The 18,147-nt window shown below is 42.6% G+C and overlaps 1 protein-coding gene and 1 pseudogene across 7 annotated transcripts in view; one reads left to right on the top strand and one right to left on the bottom strand.

Annotated features, from left to right (window-relative positions):
• PTPRT (protein tyrosine phosphatase receptor type T) overlaps window positions 1-18,147 on the top strand; it is a 1,115,914-nt gene that overhangs the window by 429,349 nt on the left and 668,418 nt on the right. The gene's annotated exons all lie outside the window — the stretch shown is intronic.
• On the bottom strand, window positions 11,813-12,703 carry LOC128573665 (phosphatidylinositol transfer protein beta isoform-like; annotated as a pseudogene).

Raw genomic sequence — 18,147 nt, 5'->3', positions numbered from 1 at the left:
GTTCAAGTCCAAAGCCCTGAGAGTCGGGCTAGATGATGATTTTAATCCCAGTCCAAAGGCAGAAGATCAGTGTCCCAGCTCAAGCCGGGAGGCAGGATGCCAAAGGGGTAACATCCCTCTTCCTTGGCTTTTTTGTTCTCTTCTTCTAAAGATTGGAACGAGGACCTTATACTTTACTGAGTCCACTCATTCAAATGCTAATCTGCCCCAGAGATACCGTGTCCGTGTTAACCAAATAGTGTTTAATCTGGGCATCCTGTTGCAGTCAGTTTGACACATAAAGTTAACCATCGCATAGGTGAACATCTTTCTACAAGCTAGGAGACACCTGGGCTGATCTGGGACAGGCCATTGCAGTTGCAGATTGTCTCAGGGGACGTAGCTTTGGATCTGTTCCAAAGCACCCCAGGAGTAGCTGGCAGACTCACCAATATTCTGTCTCATATAACAGGGCTGGGGCAACTTAGCCCAAGAGTTCCCAAAGCCAGGGGAACAGACATCCTGGCCAAAAGATTCTTCGAAAGACAACTCCTGCAAAACTAGCTTTCCAACAATGTTACTCTGCACTGTGGCTTCCAAGATAAGTTCAGGGACTTCAGTAAGTCACAAAAAGTGGTTTCTTTTTTCATCAGTCAGTTTTAAGTCAGGGAAATAAAGCTTTGTTTCCAGAATGGTGGATGTGTCAGGCCTTTCCTTCCGACAGTGGTTAGTGGACTCACATTTTGAGATAAATCCCTGTCGCTTACGTCAACAGGAGAATGCCTGACTGTGTAGGACTCCACAGCTTGTTTTTCTTTAAGGGGTTTCAGATTGTAATAGTTTTAATAAGTTAAAAAGCTAGGCAGCCTGTGCCCCCGTTTTACTTCCTCCTGGAAACTTTACATGTCTTTAGGAGCCCCCATCTGCCAGGGCTGGCTGTCAGGAATTACAGTGAAAGTTCTATGTCAGAATCATTGGATGGGGCCTATGTGGAAATACACTTAAGTGAGCCTAAGACTGTTCTGGCATCAGAACAAAGGATGATGAAAGGTCAGTAAAGAATCACAAGCAAGTTTCTCCTTGGGGTGAAGAGTAGAATTCCAGGGTCTATGATGGAAGGACCTCATTCATAACTTTGCTTGTTCCTTATATGACACGAGGAAGCCAAAACTTCCGATTCCAAAAATTTTTTGAATTAGTGGAATGTCCAGTAAGCAAAGTGCTCTGCCATTTTGGGGAGCCCTTTTAAAAAAACATATTCAGGTAAGACTCTACTGACAGGTTAAAGAGTATAGTGCGGTGAAAATGTAAATAGGAATGTCTTTTCTGCAGGATAATTAGGCAATTGATATCTAAAGCCTTAAAGGTGCATATTTTTAATGAGTAACATTACTTATGGGAATTTGCCTATACCTGAACAAAGCATAAATATCCAGCAATAAAGACTGACTAGGTACGTGATGGAATGGAGTCATTAAATATCAGATTATAGAAGTATAATAGAGCTCATGACATCTTCCTAGTATGTAATTAAGTGAAAAGAATGAGTTATAAAATATTAACATACACACAAATATGTTCTCATATAAATACATATATAAAATAAATATACACTTGTAGATATACCTATAAATATACCCACATGCAACATTATGAAACACATATCAAGGCACTTAATAATTGTGATAAAAGATTTTGTATGTTTTTTTATTTTCACCTCAATTCTTTTGTTTCCTTTAAAATACTTTGAAATATAGAAAACTAATATGAAAAGAAAAATAATGTTAAAAATTTTTTAAAGTCACTTTTTCCTGCATACAGAATATTCTAAGGATGGTAGGAATCTTTGGCTGGGTTTGGGGTAACTAAGTCCAACAGGAATGTGGGCCCCTCAGTGAGGACACCGATGTCTCCCATGCCCCTATCATCACCAGCACATATGTTTAGAAATATTTCATGTGTGTTCTTCTGTCTTTCTCAAAGAGGAGGGTGGTTGGGCTCTACCCCAGAACCCCTTGGGGGCCCCAGAGCACACCCTGTCAGCCCCACCATGGAACTGACTTCCAGGCTTTTCTACAAAGGATTTGCTCCACTGGGCATTTGTACAGCAAATACCATTTAAAGAGTCTCGCAAATGAGGCCATGTGCCCAAACGCCCTGCACAGATCTCTGTCGGGGCAGTGGATGTGTTTAGACAAGTCACATGCCTGGGACTGGGAGCAGATCTGACTCTGGCAGGGAGAAGCTCCTGCCTGCCTCGAAAGACCATCTGCTGGACAGCAGCCGCACCAGGGCTGATGAGAAAAGGAGATGTGTCAGTTGTCCCTGCAGCTGACTCTTCCAGTAAATGTGTTTCCTCCACCCTGCAGGGTTGCTGCTGGCTCCCAGGGCTGTGAGTGGGGACCAGCTCCTCCTCCCACCTGCCTGCATCTGAAGCAGCATCGCTCCCATGTGGGATTTCTGTTGAAAACCTAGTGACCACATTACAGCTAAACAATGATGATAAAGGAAGGGTAATACCCATAATAGCTGATGTTTATTGACTGTTTACACATATGATATCTATTCAATTCTTATAACTAGTGTTTCAGATAGATGTTATCATAGCCCCATTTTACAGATGAGGAGACTGAGCCTTTGAGGGTAAATGACATCCTAAGAGTTGCACAGTGAGCAGCAGAGGCAGGATGCAGACGTAGTTCTGTTGGGTATTCTTCAGTCCTGTGCTCATCCCTTCTGTGCCTGCCTCTTAGACCTGTCCCCTCAGGTCACCACTCCAGCTGCCTTCTTATTACAAAAACAAATTTGTGGCCAGACGTGGTGGCTCACGCCTATAATCCCAACACTCTGGGAGGCTGAGGCAGGTGAATCCCTTGAGCTCAGGAGTTTGAGGCCTGCCTGAGCAAGAGTAAGACCCATCTCTCCTATAAAAATAGAAAAAAATAGGGAAGGAGTGTAGTGGGCACTTGTAGTGCCAGCTGTTTGGGAGGCTAAGGCAGGAGGATCCCTCAAATCCAAGAGTTTGAGGTTGCTGTGAGCTAGGCTAATAACAGGGCACTCTAGCCTGGGGCAATGGAGTGAGACTTAGTCTCCCAAAAGAAAACAAAATTAACAAAACAATTTTTTTAGCACATATTTAGACACCTCTAATTTGTTGGCTGCTGTACTAGATACTTAAATATATTTGAATTTCTCAAATCTATACATGAGTTCAATGAAATAAAAAAGCCTTTGGAATTTTTTTAATTATCAACCTTTACTTGCCTTCCTGTTTTTCTTATCCCTTTCTTAGCCATATTTCTTAAACATGATGCCTCCACTTGCATTGTGGCTTTCTTTAATGCCCAGCTCATCCAAGAAGTGGCCCTTATAAATGTCATCATTGTTCTCTTTGTTGTTGTAGCCAAGGGATGTTTGTCAAGTCTTAACACTTGGCTTCTCTTTCTGCATTTGAACATCTTTCCTCTTGCTCGGTTCTATGACACCCTCTGTCAACAAGTAGGAAGCTCTGAGATTTTACTTTACTTGCAGGCTAGCAGGGTAGACTGCCACCGTTTCATAGATACTGGCAGAAGTCACAAGACTCTTGGATCAGAGACAAAGGACTTTATTATTCACCACACAGGAGGGGTTCATAAGCTTCATGTTATGGTCAGCTTTCCTTGTCCTCTCCCTCAAACCTTCCTCCACGCTCCACGGGAGTGATGTGGGGTGGATCCAGGTGGATGTTTGCAGACGGTAAGTCTGTCACAGCTGAGTAAACTCCTATTTAAAACTTTTCATTAGTAGCTTCATTGAGATATAATTTACAAACCATACAATTCAGTATAGTCAATGATTTTTGTAATTTTGTGAGGTTGTGGCTCCATAATCACATGCTCTATCTTCTCTGCTACTTTTCACCTCTAAGTAACACGCGATCAGCAAACAACTCCTTTGGGGCAACCCAGTGGATGGAATCCAACTGGGCAGATCTTAAACTCTGTACTTACATCGTCAGAAAAGGCTGCATCCCATGCCCCTCACCTCTGAGGCCCCCCACCAACTCAGACCTGGAAATTTCCCCTCACACTCTTATTCTTTCTGGAGAGTTTTCTTCTGTGTCTTCTCTCTGGCCACCCTGGGTTCACACTCTTCAGGATTTAATTCAGGATATCTTGGCCCCCACACTGTCGGTGTCGCTCGGCCGCCGGCCAGCAGGGACGAACACACCAACGCAGTCAGCTTTCAGCAGGTTTATTATCAGGTACAAGCAGCTTGTCCGGGAGAGCAGGATGGAAAAGCTCTAACCTTGTCCGGGGAGAGCAGGATGAAAAAGCTCTAACCTTGTCCAGGGAGAGCAGGATGGAAAAGCCCTCTAACCTTGTCTGGGGAGAGCAGGATGGAAAAGCCCTCTCTAACCTTGTTTATAGCACTCTGTATATATACTCTAGGACACATCCTGTTATTGCGGTTTCTTGACCTAGGTATCTCTCCAATGAGCTCAAAGGGCACGGGCGGCAAGGTTGTTGCCAGGGCGAAGCCTGCAAGCAGGTTTCCTAAAGTACATCTCCGCCATCCTGTTTTTGTGCCTGATCGATACATTGTATAAGGGCCCTCCACATCTCCCCCTTTTTATTTATTTATTGCGAGTTGTGACCATGCCTGTCTTAGGTTGTCCCCCTTTCCGAGTATAGTCTTACCCGTCATGGAGGGTACAGGCAGCAGTGGCCTGTCCTCTGTCTTAGGTTGATCTACATCGGGGGTGATCTTACCCGTCATTGGCTACTGGTCCAGCATGCTAATTCAGATTTGGGGGGAACCTCCTGCTTGGAGGGCGAGGAGGGCCTGCTGGACGATGATGCGGTCTGGGTGTTGTTTTTGGCGGAAGCATTACGCAGGGTACCATTAGGTTCAAAAGGGATGGGGGTAATACACAAGGAACTAAACAACCAAAGGAGAGGCATCTCTCCACATCATCCACCCGCTGCTGCAAAATGTCCACTCCCTAATCGACCAACAACAGTCCCGCGCAAAGGCTTCCTGCTGCTGCGGCCCGGGTGCGCAGGGCCTCCGCAACTGAGGTGGACAATTGGTTGACAGCAGCAGCGGTGGGGACCGCCGCAAGGGCTGCAGTCGCGGTGGCGGCGGCTGCGAGGGCTGTGGCGATGGCCGTGACAAGGGCCGCAGTGACTCCGAAGTCGCGCTTTGATGTGGCTCCATGGGTGCGGCTTCATCGTGTGAGGGGTTCACTGGACGGGTGAGTCTTTCCGGGACCCACACCGGGGAGCTCTGGTCCTGTGGAGAAACACAAACTGCACCTCGGTTCCAGATGAGAACCGGGTCTGGGCCAGGCCACTGGCCGGTAAGGACATCCTTCCAGCGCACTTGCACTGGGAAGCTGGTTTGGCGACCAAGGCAGTGGCGGTCTGCTGCTGTTTGCCCTTTGGCATCCAAAGTTAAAAAATTAAAAATGAAGAAAATTGTGTTGAACGAGGACAGGCAACGAACTACTGCTGTTCTCACTCAGACTCAAGACAAATACAACAAAAGGGGTCACGAACACCAGACAGTACACACACTTAACAAAAGACTAACACCCGCCACTATGGTCGTGGCCAATGACCCGTGTACACAATCCCCCGCTCTGATCGCGGGCCCTCGCTTTTGTCGCGAGCTGGATCCCTTTTCCTCCCCCGCTTTGAACGCGGGCCCTCGCTTTTGTCGCAAGCCGGATCCCTTCTCCTCCCTTGCAAGCTCTGCGGCTACCGCAGAAGTCTCCCCCACCACTTATCTACCTAGTGGGGCTACCCGGACAAACCCGGCACGGGGGGCAGCTTACCTGTCAGCTGAAAGCAGTCTCGAGAGGGGATCATGAAGTTCCTGGTTTCGGCACCAGTTGTCGGTGTCGCTCGGCCACCGACCAGCAGGGACGAACACACCAACGCAGACAGCTTTCAGCAGGTTTATTATGGGGGGCAAGCAGCTTGTCCGGGGAGAGCAGGATGGAAAAGCCCTCTAACCTTGTCTGGGGAGAGCAGGATGGAAAAGCCCTCTCTAACCTTGTTTATAGCACTCTGTATATATACTCTAGGACACATCCTGTTATTGCGGTTTCTTGACCTAGGTATCTCTCCAATGAGCGCAAAGGGCACGGGCGGCAAGGTTGTTGCCAGGGCGAAGCCTGCAAGCAGGTTTCCTAAAGTACACCTCCGCCATCCTGTTTTTGTGCCTGATCGATACATTGTATAAGGGCCCTCCACACCACACTGTGCTAGGAGCTGGGAGAGAGTGGTGAGCAGACAGACCCACTTCTTGTTCTCATGGAACTGACCTTCTCCTGGGAAAGACAGATGGTGAGCAGCTCATCACAGAGCTATTTCCTTACTGTATGACAAGGCTGCCAGAGAGAAAGATGGTGGGGCATGGTGAGGGATGGGGAGGGCAGAGCCAGGGAAAGTGGAGAGGATCATAGAGAGGTTCTGCTGGAGAAATGGGCCTTTTCCTCATTGTCTGAGAGGTGAAGCTGGCCTAGGCAACAGGTGACGCTGCCTGGCACAAAGAGGTGTGTGTGCAGGCCTTTCACCACCAGCTAGTCCTCTTTGCTCAGGGCTTAAGGCTCCCTATGGGGCTTATGTCAGGCACCACCACCACCCCCCCCACACACACACACACACTCACCTGACTCTGTAGGAATTCTGAACCCAGAAATCAACCTCCACTGTGCAGCCAGCCATGCATGCAGGGAATGGGCCTTAGGAAGGGTTTCAATATAGCTAATCGAAAATGATTTATGCCTCCTTCTATTTTTTCTTTTAATAAAGAATAATCAAAAGCTATTCTTTAGAGACTGCCAAAAAGGTACCAATGAGGCCAGAGGGTGAGATTTTAGCACATTTCCAAATGTCATGCTACAGCAGCAGTGTAACTGAAAATGGAAAGAATCATTCATTGTACACAAATTGTGGGACTCTCACCCAAATATTTTCTGGCCAGAAGATTCCTATAGCAATCAGAACAAAATTCAGCTGGAAATCCTGGGCTTGGTTTTATACTTTTATTTTATTTTAATGGCAGAAGCCCAGACTGGCATGCTGAAGGCTTCCAGGACCCTGTATTAGAACATCTCCTGTAAACCAGATATAACATGTGTTGTGTGAAACCAGAAATATTACTGTCTTTTATTAAAGACAGTAATGTTTCCACTTCAGCCAATTACAAATCAATTTCAAGGCTTCCTACTCTTTCTGAAATGACAGCATTTTCCCAGGCCGTGTCTTATCTCTTTGTGAAGGGGATAATATCATAACACTGGAGAAGAAAGCATTGGGAATAGCAAAATGGCCAGGCCATTACGGATTCCCTGAAAAGTGATCAGGTGGTAGGGAAATAGTGCTCTCTGGAACATCAGGAGCAACTCTCACCTTCCCCTTTTGGTGGTTCCTGAAGATAGTGAGGCCTTGCCTGGGGTTGGGACATAATTATTAAAGTGTAGGTTTTCACAGCCGCTGGTCTTCCATGGAGTGTGTACTCTCAAACCAAGGGGAAGTGGAATTTGAGTTGTTTTTAAAGAACAAGGCAAACAGATGAAAGAAAGAAAAGATAAAGAAAAAAAGAGATTTCAAAGGCAACTATTGCCATAATGAGAGACGCATGGATATAAAATGGGATTAAGCAGAACCAGCGTTTAGGCTATAAAATGCCTTTGTTCTATTTAGAGTGTGTTCCCTGTGGATAGATGAATTGGAAACACTGGCTCACCTTCTGGGAAAATGCAGCTCTGTGGGTGTGCACCTTGATAAGCAGACAGGGCCTTGGGGGACATCAAAAAACTTAACATTCCGCCAAGGGCACTCAGCCTACAGTCAAGACACTGGCTTTGCGAATAGAGTTGGGTTGGATTTTGGAGCCACAGCCTTTGTCTTGTGGCTGGACACTCTTGGTGCCGTGATCAATGGCTCAACTTCAGGAAATGATCCTATATTTAAGGAATTTTTCCATTCTTGTGTTCTGTGGCATTATTTGGCCCCTTGCTTCCATCCAGGCACTAAAGATGACATTAGGCTTCAAGTCTGTGAGAGTCAGGACAAGGTCAGCAGTATTAGCATCACCAGGGAACCTGTTAAAAGTGTAACAGGTGATTCTGGATGTCTGGGGTAAGGCTTGATAATCACCCTCCAGGTGATTCTTATGCATTCTGAAGCTTGAGAGCTCTTCTAACTTGCCAAGCTATAGCATATCAGCTATGCCATAACTTAATAATATATGAAAAGAATCTGTTAGCCAAGAATGTAGGAAGATACTTGGCTGCTTCCTATATATTTCTGACTTAGAGATTCGCAGGGTTTCCAGCAAGCTAGGCATTTGGGTTTCCATCAAAAGAATTTCTCAAACTCTTTCCTGTGGTGTAGCTGTTTTCTGCAAGACGGCATTAGGTATAAGCTTCTGAAACACTTCACACTCCACCTTGCTTTTGCAGAGTCACTAGATGTAAACATGTTCTGTTATCTGCTGGATCGCAGGTGGGGGATGAGATTAATGTCTCAGTTTCTGGAATCAGATCACCACTCAGCAAAACTCTTGCTATTCCTGCTACGGCTCATAGGCCAGCAGCATTGGCAATACCTGGGAGCTTGCTACAAATGAATGTCAGGCCCGGCCTACCTACTCAATCAGGAGCTGCATTTTTAACAAATTCCGTGGATGATCTCTCTCTGCCTCAGTTTCTTCATTTCTTAGGTAGAAATGCGAATAGGACATCAGACTTTATTAAACATCAGAATCACGAAGAGAGTTTTTTAAAGCAACAGTGGTCTGGCCCCACCGCTGGAATCCTTATTTGTCAGGTCTAAGGTGCTTCTGGAGAAAGCACGTTTCTAATAAGCTCCCGGGGGTGTGGATGCAGCCACTCTAGGGACTGCTGCCCTGGATTATTCTAAGAATATTTCTCCTTTCATCTTAACCCTGTTTTCCTACGTGAAGTATATTTCAACGCTCGACTTTGTGCTTGTTTTACTTTTTCTGCTGTTTTGTTGGAATCTCAACCCAGCCTATAAATTCCTTTGGGCAGAAATTATACCTTCCACACTCCACATTCTCTCATTTTCTGTTTTATAAAATAATGATTCCAGTATGATTAATAACAGAATAGGGGAAAGGGGGAAAAATCAGGCTACCAAACCCAATAAACAACATCTATAATGTCTACAACTGGGTGTCCAACCTGGAATTCTCTTAAAAACTTATATTTCTGGGAAGAAGGGCCAAGATGGTGGACTGGAAGCAGCCTGCACAATACTGCTCTCGTGGAGAGGATCAAACGTGGCAAGTAGGTATTCACTTTAAGATTGATTGTTTAAGAGAGAGGACTGAGAATCAGCAGAGTGGAATAGGAGGCTCCGAAAGTGAAGGAGAGGGAAATGGGACAACCTGCCTGGCTGGATTGGAGGTAGTTGGGGAGGAGCCTGCGTGAGGGGAAGGGACAGAGGACAGAACCCAGGGGCACTTCCCTGCAGACATTGTAACCAGAGGACCCCTCTGATGCAGCAGGCCTGTGGACTGACACAGAGACCCAACTGGAGGCCGTGCAGTGTAGTTGCTCTGGAGAGAAGGCACAGCTGGCCACCAACCCCAGGGCACTGTGGTTGGTGCCATTTTGAAGTTTCAGCCCGAGGGCACTATGTCTACCTGGGGATCAAATCCATAGTTGCTGTATCCCCTTCCCTCATGCAGGGCCAAGGAGGGAGTGGGGAGGCCAGAAGCTCTTGCACACCCCATGAGTAGATGCTGCACACCCACACTGCTGCTGGGGGACCTGGCTAGAGCAGGTGCCCATGGACTTGGTGATTGCTGCCATACCCTGAGCAAACCCACCCAGCAATTCTTCCCATGGGACCTGGGAGCAGCACATACCTATGGGCCTCAGTGCCCACCACCAGCCATCTGGGCAGTGCAGCTACCTACCACCTTTGCCACTTGGGAAACCCTAATGAAGATGAACCTGGGTGAGCAAACATCAATGCAGCCATCACTGCTGGACCTGGACAGATTGCCCCATGAAAGACCCACCCCACCAAGGGCTGATGCTGCCACCCTGGCTCATGACACCCACAGGGGACAGTGAGACGCAGGTGAGCAGCAGTGCTAAAGGCTCACAGTGTATCTGCCCCTCTCCGCTTGGTCAATCTTCTGGAGTGGGACTAAACACACCATCCAGGGACCTTTCCTTCCCTTCACTGACCAACAGAGGCCCCAGCAGAGGAGAGCAACTACACAACAAAGCCATCTGTTTTGAGTTAAAAGAAGAGGTTCCAGATGAGAAGGAATCATTGTAAGAACTTTGGCAACATGAAAAAAATGGGCTGTTTCAACATCCCCAAAGGATCACAGTAGCTCTCCGGCAATAGACTCCCACAAAAGAAGATTGTTGAAATGTCAGATTTAGAATTCAGAATAGGGATGATAGGTAACATCAGTGGGATTGATGAGAAAATTGAAAACCAACGCAAAGAAACCAAAAAGCTAATTCAGGATATGAATGAACAATTCTCTTAAAAGATAATGTAAGAAAAACTATAACAGAAATTCTGGAAATGAAAGAGTCATTTAGGGAATTCAAAATATAGCAGTACTCTCTCCAAGAAATATGGGATTATGCAAAGCAAAAAATACAAGAATCATAGGTATTCCTGAGAGAGAAGAAGAAAAATAAAGTGTGGAAAAACCTATTTAAGGAAATAATTTAGGAAAACTTCCCTGGTATCATTAGAGATTTAGACATCCAGGTGTATTAAGGTAATTGAACACCTGGAAGACTCATGGCAAATAGGACATCACCAAGGTACATGGTCATTAATTCAGCCAAAGTTAAAATGAGGGAGAAAAAAATCACACAAGCTGTGAGATGAAAACATGCAGTAACCTATAAAGGAAAACCCATTAGACTAATGACAGACTTCTCAGCAGAGACCTTATAAACCAGAGGGGATTGAGGTCCCTTAAACAGAATAATTGACAACCAAGAATTTTATATCCTATAAAACCAAGTTTCATAAATGAAGGAGAGATAGTTTTCCCAGCCAAGCAAACACAAAGGAATTTTGTCATCTTTACACCTGCCTTAGAAAAATCATGCTTAAAACAGAGTAAAAAAAAATTAAAAATTAAAAACTCACAGCTTTTATTAAACAATAACACAAGGGAGAAAATAAAGCAACATTGTAACAATCAACATGATCAACAGACCAGTTTCTCACGTGTCAATACTAACATTGAATGTTAACAGTCAAATTTGGCTACAAGATAATAACCATCCAAAAATAAATAGTTATAAATATATTGAATTTACATTCCAAATTCACTGGAATACCAAAAAATTATGAAGAAATTTTTTATGGGAGTCTGCTGCTTATGGGACTAAAATAAAAATTTATAGGAGACTCACTTAAAAGAACAGAAAAATAACAAAAGGCTATATACACAGGTCCACAGCTTGACACTTATGAAACATACCAGGTATATTACAATACAGTCAAATATATCCATTAATGGCATTACTCTTTATACTTATTAAAATCTGTTCCAGGTATAGATATTGAAAATATTTTCTTTTGTATTCTTCTTGAAGACAGGTCCAGTTCTTTGCATAAATTTTACTAATCCCTTCAGTATATTTGTATGTACACATATACTTAAGTATGTGTGTCTGGATCTGTAGCTCTACATGCATTTTACATACAGCTAGCCATACATATAGATAGGTACACACGTGGTTGGGAACCTATGCGTGTGTATATGTCATCATAAGCAATGTCTGGGAAACATCAACACTGGGAGATACTGGTCAGATTCTCCTTCACTCATCATTAGCTGCACTTGCTCCCCTCACTTGACCTTGATTATGTAAACAGTTTGATAATGTCTCTGACCCTAGAGGGGACTCGTCTGACTTCAGCAGCTCACGTGCCTTGAATGGGAACCCTTCTTACACATTGTTTCTAATTCTTCATTAGTCTTATCTTCCATTCTCCTAATGTCTCCCATTTTCAGATCAATCCACTTGTCAATCCAACAAAAAAGCTGGCGATAAAAAGTTTGTAAACATCCTTTTTTCCTGCTTCTGAACGAAGTTGTCTACTTTGCCCTGCAGGCCCCACCACTTGCATTTGATGGTCACCAGCTGAGAGGCACACCTCTGAGGACAGTCAGGGCTGTGTGCCAGCTCCTTATTCCAGTGGTGTCCCAAAGGGCCTCTCTTGGTCTTGACTGACTGGAATAATGCCGGGTCTTCATCAGCTTTGTAGGCTGCTGGTTCAACTTGACTCCAATCTACAATATTACGTAGGCAATTGTAACAGTTTTCCATACGTTGGGATCTAGAACACGTACATTTCCAATGTTCCCAAGTCTGGTTTGTACCACGTTTCAATTTTGATGAAGAAATCATCTTTCGTCTATTTGCTAGTTACAATTGCTCTGCAGTGGGGTATGCATTTCGGGCTTTCTCATGAAATACCAGGAGTAGTCATCCTTACAAATGCAGGAACTTTGCTCTTCAGGTGGTAAATTTTGTGGGTATACTGTCCTTTTCTTCATCCTCCTCATAAGGTTCATTCCTTAATACTTTAATTCCTTCTCCACCACTAATCTCATTCCTACTAGCTTCTGGAACTGTGTAAAGCTGCCCAACCTGAGATTCCTGAACAGAACATGACAAAACCACATGGAATTCCTTCATCAGCACCATCTTCCCTGAAACCCCTCACAGCTGCTGCCGCTGCTACTACCACCACCGCCTCTGGCTCTCTGATGTTAAGTCTTAATGGCCATTCAAAATATATAGATTGGCTAAATGGATTAAAAACAAAACACAACCCACATATATGTGATCCCCAAGAAAACCGTTTAATTTGCAAAGATTCTCATAGACTCAAGGTAAAGAGGTGGAAAAGAATATTTCATGCAAATGGAAACCAAAAGTGAGTAGCTATTCTCTTATCAGATACGTTTTAAATCAACAAGGGTAAAAAAGGATAAAGATGTTTATAAAGGAATCAAACATGTATAACAAGAAGATATAACCATCCTAAATAATATTTACCTAACATGTGAGCTCCCAGATGCATTGAACAAATTCTACTAGATTTAACCAAGGAAGCAAATAAAAAGCAGCAGTGTACAAGCCAGAGATATCAGAACTCCTCTGACAGAAATGGACTCATCATAAAGGCAGAAAACCAACCACAAAAAACCCTCTGGATGTAAAAAGGACTCTAGAAATGAACCTACCAGGACATTCTGTTTTCAGCACATCCTTGCCAGTATATGGAACAGTTTCTAAGATAGATCACGTGTTAGGCCATGAACTAAGTCTCCACAAATTCAGAAAAATCAAGATCATACCATGTGTCTTCTCAGACCACAATGGAATCAAACTAGAAATAAATTCTGAGAGGACCTCTCGAAACTGCATGATACACGAGTGGCAATGAAACAGCCTGCAGCTGAATAATCCTTGGGTCAATGATGAATTCAAGATGGAAATGGAAAGATTTTTCTAATTAAATGACAAAGATAACACAAGCTTCTAAAATCTCTTAGAGAAAGAAAGCAATGCTAACAGGAAAGTTTGTAGCCTTAAATGCCTACATCAAAAAGACAGAAAGATCACAAGTTGATAGCCTCATATCATTCTTTAAGGCTGCATAATATGGCATGGTGTACATATACCACCATTTATTAATCCCTTCGTGGGTCGATGGGTACTTCATGGAGACGTTGCCTCATTCATGTTTACATGGATGGAGCTAGAACATATTCTTCTTAGCAAAGTATCTCAAGAATGGAAGAAAAAGTATCCAATGTATTCAGCCCTACTATGAAACTAATTTATAGCTTTCATATGAAAGGTATAACCCAATTATAACCTAAGAATACCGGGAAAGGGAAAAGGGAGGGGAGGGCAGGGAGGAGGATGGGTGAAGGGAGGGTAATTGGTGGGACCACACCTACGGTGCATCTTACAAGGGTACATGTGAAACTTAATAAATGAAGAATATTAATGTCTTGACATAATAACTAAGAAAATGCCAGGAAGGCTATATTAACCAGTGTGATGAAAATATGTCAAATGGTCTATAAAACCAGTGTATGGTGCCCCATGATTGCATTAATGTACACATCTATGATTTAAAAAAAAAAAATCTAAAAAAAAAAAAATTACCTAGGGGTGGTGCCTGTGGCCCAAAGGAGTAGGGCACCAGCCCCATATGCCAGAGGTGGCAGGTTCAAACCCAGCCCTGGCAAATAACGGCAAAAAAAAAAAAAATTATGTAATATCATACCTCAGAGAATTAGAAAGAGAAGAACAAACCAAATCCAAAGCTAGCATAGGAAAAGAAATAGCAAAGATAAGAGAAGAACTTGGCTTGGTGTCCATAGCTCAGTGGCTAGGGTGCTGGCCACCTACACCAGGGCTGGAGGGTTAGAACTCAGCTGGGCCTGCTAAACATCAATGACAACAACAACAACAAATAGCTGGGCATTGTGGCAGGTGCCTGTTGTCTCAGCTAGTTGGAAGGCAGAGGCAAGAGAATCTTTTAAACCCAAGAGTTTGAGACTGCTATGAGATGTGACGCCCTGGCACTCTACCTAGGGTGACATAGTCAGACTCTATCTCAAAAAAAAAAAAAAAAAAGAAAAGAAAATGAAATGGAAACAAAAAAGCAACAGAAGGAAACAAAAACTTGTCTCTTTGAAAGATAAACAAATTTGATGGAACACTAGTGAAATTAACCAGAAATAGAAGTCTCAAATAAATTCAATCAGAAATGAAAAAGGAGACATTACAACTGACGCCACAGAAGTACAAAATATCACGTGTGACTATGATGCAAACCTTTGTGCCATAACCTAGAAAATCTAGAGGAAGTGGAAAAATTTTTCGAAATATAAAACCTCCCAAACCTGAATCAGTCAGAAATAGAAGTCCTAAGCAGACCAAGAATGAGTAGTGAAATTGCAACAGTAATAAAAGGAATCTCCCAGTAAATAAAAGCTCCAGACCACACTTGTCCACTTTCTAATTCTACTAGAGCTATACAGAAATACTGGCACCTATCTTAATAAAACTGTTCTATAACATTGAGAAGGATGGAATCCTCCCTGTTCATTCTGTGAAGCCAATATCACCCTGATCCCAAAGCAAGGAAAGGACATAACAAAAAAAGAAAACTATAGACCAATATCCCTCATGAACATAGAAACAAAAGTCTGCAACAAAAATACTAGCAAACTGAGTCCAACAGCATATTAAAAGGATAATTCACTATGATCAAGTGGGTTTCATCCCAGGCAGGCAAGGATGGTTCACCATAGGCAAATCAACAAATATGATTTACTTCATACACAAAATTAAAAGCAAAAACCTTATGATTATGTCAATAGATGTAGAAAAAGCATTCAATAAAATCCAGCACCCTCCATGATAAAAACCCTCAAAAAACTAGGCATCGGAGGAACATACCTCAAAATAATAAAAGTCGTATATGAAAAACACACAGCCAATATCATATAGAATGGGAAAAATTTGAAAACCTTTCCCCCTAGGCACTGGAACAAGACCAAAATGCCCATTGATACCACTTCTATTCAACCTAGTATTAGAGTTCTAGCCAGGGCAATCATACAAGAGAAAGAAAGGACATCCAAATCAGGAGAAAGGAGGTAAAACTATCCTTGTTTGTTGAAAATATAATCTTATCTCTAGAAAACCTTAACAATTGCATCAAAAGATTGCTTAAACCAACCAGAAAGTAAATTCAATAAGGTCTCAAGTTATAAAATCAATGAACCAAATGAGTCACTTTTCAATACATTAATAACAATAAAGATGAGAGAACGCAACATCATTTTCAATAACTTCAAAGAAAATAAAATACCTAGGAATATGCTTAACCAAGGAGGTGAGAGATCTCTGTGAGATGTATAAGGCATTGCTGACACTTGGCACAGACAAAGGGGAAATATCCCAGGCTTATGGACTAGAAGAATTGACATTGTTAAAATGTTCATACTACCCGAAGTGATTTACAGATTCAACACGATTGCCTTCAAAATATCAATGACATTTTTCATATATCTAGAAAAAATAATCCTAAACTTCTGATAGGTCCAAAAAAGAAGAGCTGTTGTTATCCTAAGCAAAAAGAACAAATCTTGAGGCATCACGGTACCTGACTTCAAATTTTATTACAAGGAAGCCAAAACAGCCTGGTACTAGTATAAGGCAGAGACATAGATCTATGGAACAGAATAGGAAACCCAGAAATAAAGCCATATAGCTACAGTTGATTGTGGATGATGCATACAAAAATATACATTGGGAAAAAGACTCTATTCAATAAATGGTGCTGGGGAAAGTGGATAGCCACATGCAGAAGAATGAAACTGGATCCTTATATCTCACTGTATTAAAAAATCAACTCAAGATGGATTATAGATGGAAAGACCTGAAACCATAAAAATTCCACAAGAAAACATAGGAAAAGTCTTCTGAACAACCAGACAAGAATTTATAACTAAGACCCCCCCAAAATAAATATATTGGAGCAAATTACATATATGTAATTATATATATTTATAATAACAAAAAAATAAACAGTACTTAACTAACTAAAAAGTTTTGGCACAGCAAAGAAAATAACTAATCGAGTAAATAGACAACATCCAGAATGGGAGAAAATATTTACAAACTATAAAGGTGAGAAATGACTGACACCCAGAATCTACAAAGAAAACAAATCAGCAAGAAAAAAAAAAAAACCACATCAACAAGTGGGCAATACACAGGAAAAGATATTTTAAGAAGATATGCCAATGACCAGCAAACACATACAAAAATTTTCAATATTACTTATCGGGCAAATGCAAATTAAAAGCACAGTAAAAAAAACACATTACTCCCATCAGAATGTCCTTTATTAATATGTCAGAAAATAATAGATGTTTTTCAGTGCAGATCCAGTGAAAGGGAATATTTATAAACTATTGGTGGGAATGTGAATTAGTACAGCCTCTGGGGGAAACAGTATGGCGATTCCTCAAAGCCCTAGAAGTAGAATGACCATTTGCTCCAGCGATCCCACTACTATCTAGCCACCAGGAAAGAAGTCATTACATCAAAAGACACCTGCACCTGAACTTTTATCATAGCACAATTCACAATTCCAAGGATATGGAATGAACCTAAATGTCCATAAAATGATAAGTGGATAAAAATGTGGTATGTACATTCCATGGACTACCACTCAGCCCCGAAGAATGAACCGACGTATTTAGCTGCAGCTTGGATGAATGGGAGGCCGTTATCCTAAGTGAAGTGTCCCAGGACTGAAAAAAACAAACACCACCTAGTCTCACTTGTAAGTAGGCTAGGTGTGTATATCTGTGATGTACAGACATTGAAAACTAAGAAGTGGGGAGGTGGGGAGGGAGGTGAAGGATAAAAATCTACCTGTTGGATGCCGTGAGCACTGCTTGGTGATGGGTACACTGAAAGGCCTGACTTCAGTCTTATACCATTCATTCATGTAGCCAAACAAAAAACAAAAAACATTTGTTCCCCCAAACTTGTGGAAATAAATACACAAAATATATTTAAAAAGTTAGATTTCCAACGAGTTCTCAAATGACACTGCTGCTGCTGGTCCAGGGACCATCCTTTGAGAAGAACTTCATAGGGATTTAAAGAGGATTAAGCGAACTCCTATTATGTAAGCCAGTTAGCACAGTGCCTAGCGCAAAGTAAACCCCCGAAAATGTCAGTTAATGTGACTTTTACGTGAAAAACACTCAGACAAATCCTTTTAGATTAAACGAAATGTTTATCAAAGTCAGTCACTTAGTTATGGAATTCTTAATTCATGGGAGAGATGGTCACATGTCTTAGGAAGCAGCGCCTGATGGCAGGGGTGCTGGAGCATTCTGAACTTGCTGGTGTTCTACTGAGGTCAGTTCTTCACCCTATTTTTTAAAAAAGAGTCAGAGGCAAACTTCACAGCAGTGAATCATTGGATTTCAGGAGACCGCATGTATAATTTACTGTCGAAGGCAGAGATGGGAATGTGGAGAGTAGAATGGATGCTTTTAGCATCCTTGGTAGATCTCCTTTGCAAGCCAGTGCCCTCAAGC

This window comes from Nycticebus coucang, chromosome 21, assembly GCF_027406575.1.
Source record: "Nycticebus coucang isolate mNycCou1 chromosome 21, mNycCou1.pri, whole genome shotgun sequence".
Taxonomy (NCBI): domain Eukaryota; kingdom Metazoa; phylum Chordata; class Mammalia; order Primates; family Lorisidae; genus Nycticebus; species Nycticebus coucang.
This window is presented reverse-complemented; position numbering and strand designations above follow the sequence as displayed.